Raw genomic sequence first — 15,443 nt, forward strand, 5'->3', positions numbered from 1 at the left:
TGACATTGTTAGGTAAACGCAAAACGCAGTGCACTATATCTATATTGATCCATTTTTTAAAATCAAAATTGTGTTACCATTCTCAAATCAATGTAAAATTCCATTGAAAGAAAAAACTATATGGTGAGATCGTAGTCTCACTTCTTCAGGTGGCATGCTCTACAAAAGATTGCTTCCTCGCCGTTTATTTGTCTTCTGACTAGTAAACCTGCTGCGTCATTTATTCACAAAGTTGGCATTTTTTTAAAGAAATTCACAAAATACATAAAATCATCACACAACATCACAAAATCACAATTTTTTCTCTAGCAAAAACAGAAACGGACTGTTAATACCCATTCCCTACACGCTGAAAAAAGTCTAAATACACTTGCTCCCTTTCACACACACTCGCCCCCTCACACACTTAAACGCCCCTTTCATACTCTCTGAATCACATTTAGGTTCACACAAACACACACGTGCCACTTTATATTCTTACAGTCATACCCATGCTAGTATCCTCACACACTTATTACTTTTACTTTCTAGCTCTCACACATTCTCTTTTAGACGCACTGCCGGACATGGGAGGCTCTAAAAACGTTTAACAGATAAAGCACCAAGCCTGGGGTCACACTTTGTGCAATGTGCATATTTACACTTTGAAACATTTTCAGAGACAGCCAGAGATGTGTCTCCTTGGAGCAGATATACTCAGGAGGTGATTTGGCTGCTGCAAATCACCCAAGTTTACAGTTCTATAACAGATGCTAATCAATAAATAGCACACCAAGGAATCAATACTAGTGCTGCAGTTATTTTTAATTCATGAATAGATTGATTTAAGTTTAGATTTCTGCATAATAATTTCACTTCAAGCTTCAGCAGGGCCTCTAGTGTGGAAGATGCATAGACTGCCACCATGGGCCTTATATTTTATCCAAACAGATGCCAGAGATAGAAGGATTCACTGACAGCCTAGATGAATGCATAGAGTCTACACCAGAAAAGCAGTGCACGGACATGATTCCATATTCCCATAAATGATGTGAGTAGGGATTGCTAGTTCCCAAGTGCACCATGTTATGTGGCATGTTCAATCTATTCCTGGTTTCTGCAATATACACATTGTGGGGCAGATTTACAAGAAACAAACGCAGTGCCGCAAGTCATTTTACTGCACCGCGCTGCGTCATTTTCGATGCACAGGAATGCGACATATTTACAACAAAATGTTCAATCTCTGTGCTTTTCCCTGTGCTGGTGCACAAACCGCTGCCATGCCTGCATTGTGGGGAGATTGTTTTGTGCAGGAAGGGGCACTTGAGGTGATTTCCTCTTCCAATGCGTGCTGTAGAAGGCATCACGTACTGAAAGAGGGAAAAAACGAACAGAAATGAAAACATTTCTACTTTTTGCCCCTCGCTACGGCTCCCCTGGGGTGGCGTAGCATTCTGACATATTTCCAGATTTACGATTGCTTGTAAATCTAGAAATGCATCAGTGGGCATGTGTGTTGCGTGGTAGCACCCACAGCAACACCCATGTCAGGCCCCTAACAAGCAAAGTGTTGCATGAAAAGGGGTGATATGTACAAGCACAGGTAAAGCCTAGCAGGGTGGCTTTACGTGTGTTTGTAAATATCATGCAGCAGGTTGCGCCGCCGGTTCAACATGCAACGTGACGCACCGGTGGCGCAAGCGGCTTGTCAATCTGCTCCTGTATTTTTAAAATCGCTTACTGAGAACGAGAAAAAGAAACTACAATCCCAGCATGCAAAGGTTTGCCAGCCAAAATCCAGAACTGGATGAAAGTGTCACACCTACCATCGAGCCTACTGTTGCAATTGGTTTAGGTCTGGTTTTCCATCTGAAGCAAGAACTTGCCACTTGTAAAAAGTAAAAAAAACATTTATTTTGCATTTAATGTCATTTTTTTTCTTTGAGGTTACTCATGGAAATGGGTGGAGAGGAATTTTCCATTACGCAAAAACTTTTAATTTATGTTGCTGATGGGCGAAGATTTGCGGGCGTTTAAAACAATGGGCATGCTAAAAAGCTGATTGCCCTGAACAATGCATTGTACGCCTTCGCCCAATAGGTTTTATGGTAACCTTTTGACCCCCTCTAAAAGATAAAGGAAACACCCTGCAACCATATTCCTTCTCTTATAACTTGCAGAGTGGCACCCATTGTTCGCCGTGTTCTACTGGAGATAAGCTGCTGTTCTGGTGCTTTTGTAACAGCTCAGCCAAGGATGTATCTAGGTTTGAAAGGCACACTTTAACCCGTGCAGAATGTGTTGCCAAGGAAAAGTTCCTGAGCATAGCACCAACGGTGTTCAAGCTAGGACCCTATGAGTACCATTACTCTCCTTGCCCGAGGAGAGGTCCTGGTACTGGAGAGAGAAAAAATAAAGTGATAGTACTCGGTACCAGTGAGTACAAGTCTATTTAAAACACTGACTCTAAGCTACATATTTACAAGGCTCATGTGCCACTGGAGTTTCAGTGGTGCAAAATGCTGAGCCATATTTACCAGGCTATGCAAAGCCACCCTGCGTGGCTTTTCATGACCTTATAAATATGACTCCCATTCACGCATTAATCTGTGTGAAGGGGCTTTCAATGAGTGTTGCTGTGGGTGTTCCCACGCAACACCTAAGGATTTTGAAGCATTCCCTGATTTACAAGGTTTCATAAACCTGAGAATGCGTCAGATTCTAATGCCTCGAGGTATTAAAGTGGGGCAAAGAGGAGAAATTCCTTTATTTTTCTGAATGTGTTGCTCATTTTATTTGTGCTTAACGCCTTAACCGCGGCGTTTTTTCCGCCGTGGTGCGGGCGTTCTAAAGGGTGGGCGGGGCTCCGTCGGCCATTGGCCAACGGCAGCACTAGGGAGGTAGTGCTCCCACACGCAAGGGGTTAATTGTGCAGCACACATAAAAGGAGGAAAACACTATCATTGATTGTTTTTGCGCAAGGAGGCCTGCGTTGACGCTAGGCACCCAACTGTGCGCCAGCACAAAGGAAAGCACAGGGATGCATTGTCTTGTTGTAAATATGATGCATCCCTTTGCTTTCCTTATGACGCAGCTCGGCGCAGCAAGATGGTTTGAGGCACCACGCTGCAATATTTTCTTGTATCTGTGCCCCTAAATGAGGCCAGTGACAATACTACCTACTCTCACATGAAAGTTATGTGCCAATGGCTGGGGATGGACGTTACGCAAGCCCCTCTGTGTCCATCGATGCCGGAACACAGCCAGCAATCAGCCACACTGTCTGTTTCAATCTGAATCTAAGCCAACTAGTCTATTTTGGTGAGTTCCCTTGGCCCTTTTCTTTTTTGGAGTAATTATGTGTTGAAAAAGGAATGCAAAACCTGACTTAGAAATGAAAACATATGACCTTTGAATCCACTGGAAAACACAGACTGAAATTCAGCAGTGATGAACCTTACTTCTTGTTCACAAATATTTACTGGTTTGCAGGCCTCTATAATGTGAGATTTATAGAAATATAAATTCGATTAACACTCCTGGCACCAATCGAACCTCCATTTACAGTCTGGCTATCTTCCAACTGTGACCCAATAATCAAAGACCTTTTTCCTATAGAATATAAATCCATAGACATTCAGAAAGAAGAGAGCTGGACCCATAGTGCTTTTTAAGGGCACATTAATTATTACTTCTCCCTAGCATCCTCCAATTTCATTGAATCAAAACCCTTTTACTAGCATGTAATAAAACCGTTACATGCGTCTATATTCTACCATCCCGCTAACCTCTTCAGGGAGTTTTTGGCTTGTTTAGAAGAGGTAAGATATCTACTCAATCATGATTTAAGAGACTACTAGGAGATTTTAATTCTTGGACAGAAGACCCTAATGATCTAGAAGACTTTTTAAATTAACGAAACTTTTTAACAAACACATTAACAGCCCCAAGTGGAAGGCAGTTATCAGCTTAATTTAATCTTTGCAAACATCAGCATCATGTCGTGTACAGCATCTGTAAAAATTCTCCTGTAAGACCACAATTTTACAACTTTTAAAATGTTAAATATAAATATCGCTAATAAAATAAAATTATTTTAAAAAAAACTGAAACTTAGATCAAAATTCAACTTAATTCTGTTGGTCAAAAACTATTGGGCATTCAGAACCCTTCTACTACATTCCCTAAACCTTTCGACACCACAGCACCAGCAGATATTTCTATTCTAAATTGATCATCATTCTGTATGAACTTGGGGGCATATTATCAAGAATGGCGTTAAAATTATCGCCAGTTTAGCGGCAGAAAACTGCCACTAAAGCGGCAAATATGGGCTTGATAATGTGCCCTGGAGAATTCCAATAGAAGCCCATGTTCACAACAGAACATGGGCTTTCATTAGAATTCTCAATGGCATATTATCAAGCCCATTATTGCCGCTTTAGCGGCAGTTTTCTGCCGCTAAACCGCAGATAATTTTTAAATCCGTTCTTGATAATATGCCCCGTAGTACCATACACATAAACATTAGCTTCAACCGTGCTGGTTGTAAATGCTACACTTCAGCAATGAAAAAAAAAGCTGTTATTAATAAAACTTGGAAAACTTTGGCTCAGCAGACAAAATTGTACCGGTAAAGAGAATTACATCACACACCTGAATAAATTTAATTCGAAGATTAGAATACAAAAAAAGTATAATATTGCTAAAAACCCTCCATGCCTCTAACACCGCTAAAGAACTATATATTCCTATCAACTCACTGAACACTCTGCTTTCAACTTTCAAACAAGGATATCATTGAATCCAAAGATCTTAGGGGCAAATTATCAAGAACGGTGTTAAAATTATCGCCGGTTTAGTGGCAGAAAAATGCAGCTAAAGCGGCGATAAAGGGCTTGATAATATGCCCCGGAGAATTCCAATAGAATCCCATGTTCACACCAGAACATGGACTTCTATTGGAATTCTCAAGGGCATATTATCAATCCCATTATCGCCGGCTTAGCTGCAGTTTTCTACCGCGATAATTTTTAACTCCGTTCTTGATAATATGCCCCTTATTGATTTATCCAACTTCTTTTCCGTTAAAATAAAGAGTGGATCTAAACAGTACCAAACTTGAATTGACAGAAAGACAGGACTTGATGGTTGTGCTCCCATAGCTAACTGAATTTAACCTATTATGCAAGCAAAAATATGAAAACCTTATTAATATTCAACCCACTATTTTCTAGAATATCCTACCCCATGCTCATTTTGGACACAAATTAAAGAACAAATAATACCCCAATTGTTTGTGAAATATTTAATGTTTTCTTGTCCAGTGGGCAGGTGTCAAATATGTTGAAACGTGCCACCAATTGTTACTAAAACTATCTCTAGGCCATAATGAGTGTTCGTCCTTTAGACCAATCTCTTTACTGCATTTTCTGTCCAAACATTTAGAAAAGACAGTCAACTCCCAGCTACAAAGCTTTGTTTAACCAAACAATCTACTATTGGCCAAGGCAAGCAAACTTCAGATGATATTCGGATGATGGCTGAAGAAGGTGGCAAGGGTACCCCAATCCTTTTGGGTTTCTCTACTGAGTTTAACATCAGTGACTGCCTCATTTTTCTTCAGTGCCTCAATAACATGACTATGGGTGGCACCATTTTAAAATAGCTATTTTCTTTCGTAACAGGCGTATCCCAATTTGTCCAATAAGTGGAGTTTGCTTCCCCTTCTAAAACTTTACTATGGGGAGTGCCACACGGCTCGGTACACTCGCTATTATTTGTCAAGCTCTAGCTCTGGTCTTATGCACATCTGCCTTAAAGTTTTTACGTTAACAATAGTTATTATGCAGATGACATGCCATTATGTTGATAATACCTGCTGGTCCTAGTGATCCTCTGGTTATCCTCAACCTGGTACATAAACATAAGTGGCATAACTTGAACTGAAGCCCTCCTAGTCTTTTACAAAATATCTACATTGGAAAAGGGCCTGTGGCCATCATTGATGGGAAATTTTCCCAAACCATCAACAGCAGTTTGAAATTTAGGCATAATTGTATATTCACACTGTCCATGGAATCTCAAATTGCAACAGTTATGAATTGCTGCTTTAACTACCTCAGAATTCAGAAAATGATATTCCTTTCTTATCCTTCTAGCACAAAATCAAGAATACTGAGGCCTACATCTAATCCAAATGTACGTTTTGTTACTCTATTTGCTTGGCTCTTCCTAAAAGGTATGGTCCATGCTACTATGGAGATTTTATTGGATCTCAAAATTTGAATCACAACTCTGACTACATCAAATACCTTCATTGGCTTCCAGTAGCCAAAATCATGTCATGAATATCAGTATCTGCTCCCCTATTACACATTGTGGAAATAATCCTAAATGTATTTCTCAAAACTTACTGAAATACATTCGCCCACTCTGTCTCAGATTTGCCAACAACGAGTTTGCAGTAAAAATAAAAAATGAGGTGGCAGACTCTTCTTTGTTCTTGATCTGAGATACTAAACCCCTACCTCCACACATGTGGGCAGAACAAACTCTCTTTATTTTCAGAAAGCTACTAAAAACCTGGCTGTCAATGGAGTGCCCCTACTAGGAAGACAATCTAGAAATCTCTCATGTTGAAATTAGAGACAGTGCACTATACAAGAACATCTAGAAATAAATAAATAGAATAGTCTCTCATGCACTGTAATGCATGCCCTCCATAAGAGGTGAAATAATACACCAAGCAGCCAATAGCATGAGGTGAGAGAAGGATTCTCCTTTCGGTGAAGCCAAAGCCCACGCTCTATATTTTAATTAATTGGTAACAGTGGGTATTGCTGGTAGCAGCTCTATCATTCCTCAAATCACTGTGCCTGCCCTTACAACAGGGTGAACTGTCCCGTCTCTTAGTTATTTCAAATGTTCCCAGTAGTGGGTGTGTCTTACTCCTACTACCTGTTTCAGTGTCTCATATCACTCTCTGTTTGGATATTCATATCTAAAAACAAATGTGTGTGTGAAAACTACTTCCCTGTGCTGTTCTAATATCCTACTCTACCCTTCTCTAATGAAAAAAGGGGAGGGGGGTTGGCAACGCTTCACGGGAGTAACCACCAAGGGGGCGTGTCAAACTGGTACTCGCTTGACTCCCCGCTATATCATCATCAGCAGTTGCCAACCTTGAAAATAAAGGGGATAAAACTGTGCACAAAAGAAACTCAGTGTAGTTATGTGAGTGACCCACCTAAGTGATAAGGCCTATCCTCCAAAATATGAGTTATAGGACCTACTCGGTTAAAAAGAACTGGGCTCCACTAGCACTTCCCACTTTATTCTTTGCCGTGTGCCTGTTCTAGTAAAAAACCAACATGTTTCATCGCCACGTTATACATTACCGGCGATTTCATCAGGGTTGTTCTGGGTCAGCGTAATTCTTGCACTTATCTTATTGATTTTCTCCCTTTATTGTACCAGGTAGCCTTATGTTGTGGTGCATACCAGGCTCCCGTAGAAGAAAATGCTTTTAAAAGAACCCCTTCTATCCGTATGTGGGTTCGCGTGTTCGCCCTTTGGTCGATGTCGCTTGTGCAGTCTGTTGTGGCCTCCGCTCACCCTGCTTCTACGGGAGCCTGGTATGCACCACAACATAAGGCTACCTGGTACAATAAAGGGAGAAAATCAATAAGATAAGTGCAAGAATTACGCTGACCCAGAACAACCCTGATGAAATCGCCGGTAATGTATAACACGGCGATGAAACATGTTTGTTTTTTACTAGAACAGGCACACGGCAAAGAATAAAGTGGGAAGTGCTAGTGGAGCCCAGTTCTTTTTAACCGAGTAGGTCCTATAACTCATATTTTGGAGGATAGGCATTATCACTTAGGTGGGTCACTCACATAACTACACTGAGTTTCTTTTGTGCACAGTTTTATCCCCTTTATTTTCAAGGTTGGCAACTGCTGATGATGATATAGCGGGGAGTCAAGCGAGTACCAGTTTGACACGCCCCCTTGGTGGTTACTCCCGTGAGGCGTTGCCAACCCCCCTCCCCTTTTTTCATTAGAGAAGGGTAGAGTAGGATATTAGAACAGCACAGGGAAGTAGTTTTCACACTCACATTTGTTTTTAGATATGAATATCCAAACAGAGAGTGATATGAGACACTGAAACAGGTAGTAGGAGTAAGACACACCCACTACTGGGAACATTTGAAATAACTAAGAGACGGGACAGTTCACCTTGTTGTAAGGGCAGGCACAGTGATTTGAGGAGTTTAGTGAGTGGGGGGCAGCCTGAACCCAGTCCAAATCCCCCTGGGCCGCTTGATGTTTGTAGCAGCTCTATCATGCCAAGTATGATAAAAGCATGCAGGTGTCCTGCCCTGTCCACATTGAGACTGAAAGAAGTCAGCTACAATACAAAGATGGCTGATGAGATATATGAATATGTAAGCAGAGTCAAACACAAGATGTGATGTATGCATGGTGATGAAGGGAAGTAAAAAAAACAATACATATAGCTGCCTTGATACACCTGTGCACCTGCCCTCTCCATGGTACTAAAAGGAGAGGACAGACACAACATGCATATAGCCCCTTAAATACATGAATGTGCACTACCTTTAATACCAATAGGTTGATACCTCAAAATTAAATATAGCTTCAGTATGTGTAGACGCATGTGACCTATCATATGCATGTGACCTGTCACGGTGCTGATTGGCGGAGCCAAGCACAATCAAAATAAAGCTGATTAGATGCAACTTTGCATGAACGGAGGCAAATAAAATAGAAATATAACTGATTAGACACATCACTGTGAAAGGACAAATATATATGATAAGAATGCGTGCAGTATCCATGGGCTGAAATGTGGAGCAAACCCCAGAGCCTGATTCACAAAAGGATTCATATAAGCATTGTTGTAAGACAGCTAGATATGCAAATTCACCCTTATTTCCTGTTTAGGTCCTGCAAGAGACAGCTCCAGGTGTCTGTAGTGAGAGTTCTTTTCATCAATGCATCAAACAGACATACAAAGAAGCATATATAGAGAGAAGTCATTGGTTAAAGAGGGCTGCCTCTTTAAACACTGGCGTTCATATGTTTCCCACAGTTTGCCTTTGCTTAGAGGAGCTGTTCTTCAAGGCAAAGGTTTTTTGAGGTTGGTTAAAACAACGAGCCCCTTTGTTAAATGCAAATGCAGCATGCTGAGTAACTTCACCCAATCTGTGTTCTTTAATGTATTTACTTTGCTGGGACAGAGGATTTTAATTACTGAGTCATTGCTTAATTCCTAGCTGTTTGGATGCCCCGCCTGTGATAAAATGAAGGTGCAGCACCATTCAGTAACAGTTCTTGCTGGTCCATTTGTTTTAGTTTGCTGTCCTGATAATGTTTGCATCCACAGTTTTGTACAGGCACACAGACCTTCTTAAAGAGGAGCATGTTTGCTTATGGCATTTATAGTCTCCACACACAACTAACAGAAGCTTCATCTTATATCTCAATTTCATAACACTTATATGGGGGTACAGCTTAACTCTTAGAATTCAGACTGTTCAGCAAAGGGGCCCTTTCTAAATCATAATTGTATAACAACAATAACAACAACAACAACAACAACAACAACAATAACAACAATAATAATAATAAGTTGTAATTTAATTTGTATACTAATAATAACAAAAACATAAGCATATAAACTGTTCATCTGTAAGAACAAAAGTGTGCTTTATTAAAAAATGCTGTTTGTGCTTCTCATTACCATTGGTACTGCTTGTAAACTTAATAGTGCAGACATTTTAATATCAAACAAAAATGTTATGTTCTACCATATCACAACTATCAAACCATAGTATACCTAATCTACCTAGAGGCTAGAGACCAGTGGTATTTTTGTGCTACATAAGTGTTTTAGCATAACATACCAAAACATAACATACTTTACCTAACCAATCAACCCGATCAATTGTATCTTCAGTATCTATTCTACCATGCCCACCTGCATACCTGACTTCCATGCCAAGTTGTCATATCTACCATTCCTGACATATCTACCTTATCTAACAACCATATCTAATATATCACACATATACACTACAAACCCATCTACCTTGCCTAACCTACTTAACTTATCATATCTGCCAACCCACCAAATCTACCAACCTTACCTACTTACTTCTTGTACCTTTGCCCCAATCATATTTTACCTAACATACCTACCAAATCTATCTACCATACATCTATAACCTACAATTTCTGCCTACCATACCTACCATGCACCATCCTCAACCGACTTAACCTAACCTAAAATCTCTACCACAACTAGCCTACTATACATTCCATATCATATCCTTACCTATCTATCAAACCATATCTATCTATCAACTATGCCTACGTACCTTTCATACCTACATAAATCCCATACTCGCCTACCATATCTTATATGCATGCCTACAAACCATACATAACCCACCATACCTATCTCCAAACCTAATCTAACCCACCTAGCATACCTAACCATTGATGCATATCAAAATTACCCTACTCTACCTAACCTACCTCCACCAGTATGTATATTTTACACCTGCCCAGAGGAAGAGCTTTTGTGAAATAGGTGCAAGCTATGTGTAAGGGATCTTTAGCTAGGGCTTAAGGTGCTTCAGCCTGCAATGGAACCAAATTATGCTCTTTGGCAAAACCCTTTCCTCTAACCCTTCCCACCAAATGCTGGGGTGCTCCTTTCCACCTCAGACACTGGAAGGGAAATTACTCTAGCCCTGTTAAGGAGTAAATTTCTAAAGGAATCCAGGATGGAAATGGGATGTAGAGAAGTTTGTGAATGGCCATAAACTCACAAGTTTGTGGGGGTTCACAAACTGAAAATGCGAATGACACCTAACTCCACCACTCCCCCTCCCTTGCATGCTATTTACTTCTGTCTAATGCTGTGTAATAAGGTGGAAAATGGCACTGTAGTAAAACCATTTAAGCCTGCCTGGTGTCCTTTTGTGGACTGCTGTCAAGTATTATAGGAGTCACTTAGAATAGTAAAAGTAGGTTTATGGTCACAATTGCTTTGTGACAGGCTCCACAAATAAAGCTGCTTATGAGAGGGAGGGGAGCGAGAGAGAGAGAGTGTAAAAGAGTGTAAAAGAGAGAGTGAGCGACAGTGAGAGAGAGAAAGTGTGTTTGAGAGTCACCACCCAATCCAAGGTATTGAAATGTGGACAGGAACACAGCAGAATGACATATTTATGGTATAGAAAAGAGGGCACAGACACCATGGGCACAGCATTGCTTGGAAATGCAAAATGCATGTACTGATTTATGCATGTACACATCCACAGTGCTGGAATTCAATCACAGTCTCACACATACACAGTGCTGTACTGGAGTCACATTTACAAACGTCCACAATGCTCAAATTTAAAGGCATATACGGTGCTAAAATGCAGTCTCAAATACATACATCTATAGTGCTGAAATGGAGTCCCATTTACACACGTCCGCAGTGCTGCAACGGAGTCACATTTACACACATCCACGGTGCTGAAATTATTTGTCAAATACACACATCTACAGTGCTGAAAGGCAGTCACATTTACACACACTCATGGGGCTGAAATGCAGTCAATTTAAATTTCAAATACTTTATTCGGTTTTTCATGTTAAAAACCATAAAAGCAATGTTACAACATAGCATAAAACTTTGTTAAAAATAGATGTCTTAAACGTAATCCCCGTAGGTTTTATACAATTCATTTCATATACAGAAGTATAAAATACAATGTTAAAATACAGCTAAAAAGGATCATCACTCTTCTCGCCTATTTCTAATTTTTAGAGCTGATTTAAGGAATCCTACCAGATATAAAGTGCTTTCCGGTTTTGCCATTTGTAAGTAACACAGAGCCGGGCGGAACTGTTTAAAATTTAATCTTTTTAGTATGGGCTTTAGAAAGAACCTGCGGGGAACGTCATAGAAGGGGCAGATAAATAAAAAGCGTACCACATCCTGCGGAGACAAATTGTCGCAGCCGCAGGAGGCTAACACTTGATCTCTGTGGGACCCCCTGGGAACAGCTAATAATAAGTGGTAATAATCCAGCCGGAACCTTGTTAGTAGGAAACGCTCGTGGCTTGTTATAGGCCACAAAAAATATGGCTCCATTAAAGGGGTAGTTTTAAGTATAGCAAATTCACGTATGCTAGGTTTTCTCAAGTCTGCCTCTTCACGTTCCAAGTTTTTCCTTAGAGAAAAACTTCTTTTGAGAAGCTCTACATCAGCATTTACAATCATACTTGGATTAAAAAACAGGTCCAGTGCCCCAGCTCAGTAAAGTATCTTTAAACCAAGGGACATTGAGCGCGTGATCTTGGGAAAGCACTTCCCTTAGTAGCTGGTGGTTGAGGACCAGATCTTTATTCAGCCAGCTCTTAAGCCAAAACAACAAGGGCCGTGATGCCATGGTGTCACCAATAAAAGGTGTTCCAGTTTCCTCATGGACTATTAGGTTAGCTGTTCCCTTTGGAAGTCCCAATAGTTGCTTCAGGAAATCGTTCTCAGCCACCTCAATACTCTTAACTGGAGTGTAAGCCCATAGTTCACTTCCATAGCTGTCCAGTGCTACACTCTTTGCCTGGTACATCTTCAATAGTGCGGCTACCGGGCGTTTGCCCATTTTAGATGCAAAATTAAATATAGCTGCATTTGCCTGTATTAATTCTCCTCTTTTCCGCTGTACCAATGCTGCCCCGTTTAACTGGTCGTCAAACAAGACACCCAGATAAGAGAAGGTCGTGGATAGAGGTACCTTCCCATCATTAACCAGGAATGGGTACTGTTTCTTCGGGCGCACTCCTATCTGCATAATAAATGATTTGGTGTTATTAATGGCGAGGTCTCGATCAGCCATGAAACCCTGAAAGGAATTCAATAGGATCTGCAAGCCCTTAGGAGTTCTTGCCAAGAGGACAGCATCGTCTGCGTATAGCAAGACGGGCAAGCCGTTACCCCAACATAAGGACAATCTGCGCCAGTTTTTACTAAAAACGTATCCAACTCATTAATATATAAGTTAAAAAGAAAAGGGGCCAAAATGCAGCCCTGCCGCACGCCTCTCTCAACAGGAAGTCTCTCGATACCCTGAGATCTTGTGAGTATCTGATGTTTGCTCTGGTGTCCCTATGGAGGTCCCCTGAAAACGTAACCAACGCAGGCTCCACCCCCATGGCGCCCATTAGATTCCACAATTTCCCCCGGTTTATGCAATTGAACGCGGAGGAGAGATCCATGAACGCCATGTGAATGGTCCCTTGTTGCGCCATGGTGTACTTCCCCAGTATCATATATAAATGTAAACATTGTGCTAATGTGGAATGTGCTGGGCGAAACCCATATTGAATAGCTGAGGTAATCCCTTTCTCTTCAGCCCATGATGACAATCTATTCAGGGCCACTACTCCCACAACCTTAACTATTGAGTCAATTAGGGAGATCGGCCTGTAACAGGTGGTACTGTTACGATCTCCCTTCTTGAACACTGGGACAATCGTAGAGGTACCCCATGACCTTGGACAACCAGAAGATGCTGCTGCATTTAGTACCACTGTGAGAACCGGCGCCCATAGTGCCATGTTTGATTTAAAAAGGCCCGGGGGTATGGCATCAGGGCCTGGAGCTTTCTTACTCGTTAGTCCTGCTATTCCTCTCTCAATGTCACCTAAAGTGAAATATGGTAGTGATATATCCAGTCCTTCCTGGTGCAGGTCTGTCTGTAAAGTGTTAGCCCTAAATATAGAACTAAAATGCTGAACCCAATCATTCTCTGTGATGTTGGTTCCTAATTCAGGGTCCCTCCCTGTGTCAAACAATGGTCTATTTACAATGCCCCAGAATTTCTCACTGTTTGATAGGGTACTGGGGTCCAAGAGATCCTTCCAAATTTTTTCTTTCAATTCACCCTTGCGCTTTGCTAAGGTTTTCTTATATGTTAAACGTGATGAGCGTATCAACAGTCAGTCTCTAGGTGTATTCTTTAGGGCTGCCTTTAACTCCCTGGCAGCATAAGAGCATGTGTGATCGAACCATCTTGGCTCCCTAGGCTTAACATCTGTTGGCAAAGTGGTCAACAGCGTCCCCACTTTGCTTGTAATTAATTCAAAAGACCCAAAAATATCCAAAGGGGCAGAAACAGGGCAAAGACATAATTCGATTTTCTGGGGCGCATGTTTTGTGTATGCTGGCGTAAAGGGAGTCTGTGTTCACCTTTGACCACCTAAGGCGGCGCCTTCCCTCCGTAAGTTTCAGCACCCCATCTATAGGCGACCTATCCCGCAGGGCCAGTAAGTTCCCAGATAACTGGATGGTTATGGTCGCTATAGATACAGTCTACAATTTCAAAATCCAGTAAATGTGACTGAATGGCCTCCGTGATTAAAATGTGGTCAATGAAAGTCCCCCCTGTATGCCCCTTAAATGTTGGCACAACCAGCTTGCTGCCGACATCCATCACAGACATAGTGCTAACCAGATCATATTCATTTAGTAATTGATTAAGGGCCTCACCACGTTGAGAGTGTTCAAAATGTAGCCCACCCATTCTGTCACAGCCCAGATCCCCCATAGCGGCCGTTAATGGATTGCCACAAGGATGAATATTAAAGTCCCCTACAAGCAGCATACAATGTAAAGCATCTTTGCAATGTTTATTAACAAAGCCACTCAGTTGGGTAATCAAACAAGGCCTAGAGATATTCACTGCATTATAGAAATTAATCAAAAGCAGCTTTACATTCCCTTGTTTCAAGGTGACTGCCTGGAAGTTACAATTTGCACTGGATATAGGAGTTATTGTACATTTCAGGGCTAAAGAGATGTATATTACCAGGCCTCCCTTGGCTCTGCCACTAGATGAGCGTTTGGCCGGAACAAAGAAGGTCTTATAGCCCTCGAGAAAAAAAGAAGCACAGTCCACCAGCCAGGTCTCTTGTAGACAAATCACTGGGAAGAGCCTAATAAACTCAGTCCACTTAGGGTCTCGAAATTTCCCTGCCAGTCCGGCGATATTCCAGGAGATTATATTATGGTTGGCAGATTTGCCAAAGAGTGGATATTAGACTATTGACCTGGGCGATGATTGGATCTCCCCCCTTGCGAGCCCCTTGAGCAAACCTCATTTAGGCACTGTGATTCATAAAGCACTGCAGGATTGATACGCGCTGCAGGTGTATTTAGTCAATCACAGTCCTCTAAGGAGGAAAGGGCAGCGAATCTATTGCCTAAACTGGGTAGTAAATCAAAATGCCCTTGAGGATCTTGGCTGGCTACCTGAGGAATGTGGGAGATGGACTTTAAGGCTGCTGTCTTACCACATAACCGCCAGTTGGTATGTAAGATTCAGGGGTTACAGGTTGATGGCTCTGGTTGATAAAAAAAAAACCCAGAGG

At 41.4% G+C, this 15,443-nt stretch overlaps 1 protein-coding gene across 3 annotated transcripts in view; it reads right to left on the bottom strand.

The window, feature by feature from the left end:
- The window catches only part of LOC144770739 (chemerin-like receptor 1), a 423,466-nt gene that overhangs the window by 332,940 nt on the left and 75,083 nt on the right, over positions 1 to 15,443 (bottom strand). The gene's annotated exons all lie outside the window — the stretch shown is intronic.

This window comes from Lissotriton helveticus, chromosome 7, assembly GCF_964261635.1.
Source record: "Lissotriton helveticus chromosome 7, aLisHel1.1, whole genome shotgun sequence".
Taxonomy (NCBI): Eukaryota; Metazoa; Chordata; class Amphibia; order Caudata; family Salamandridae; genus Lissotriton; species Lissotriton helveticus.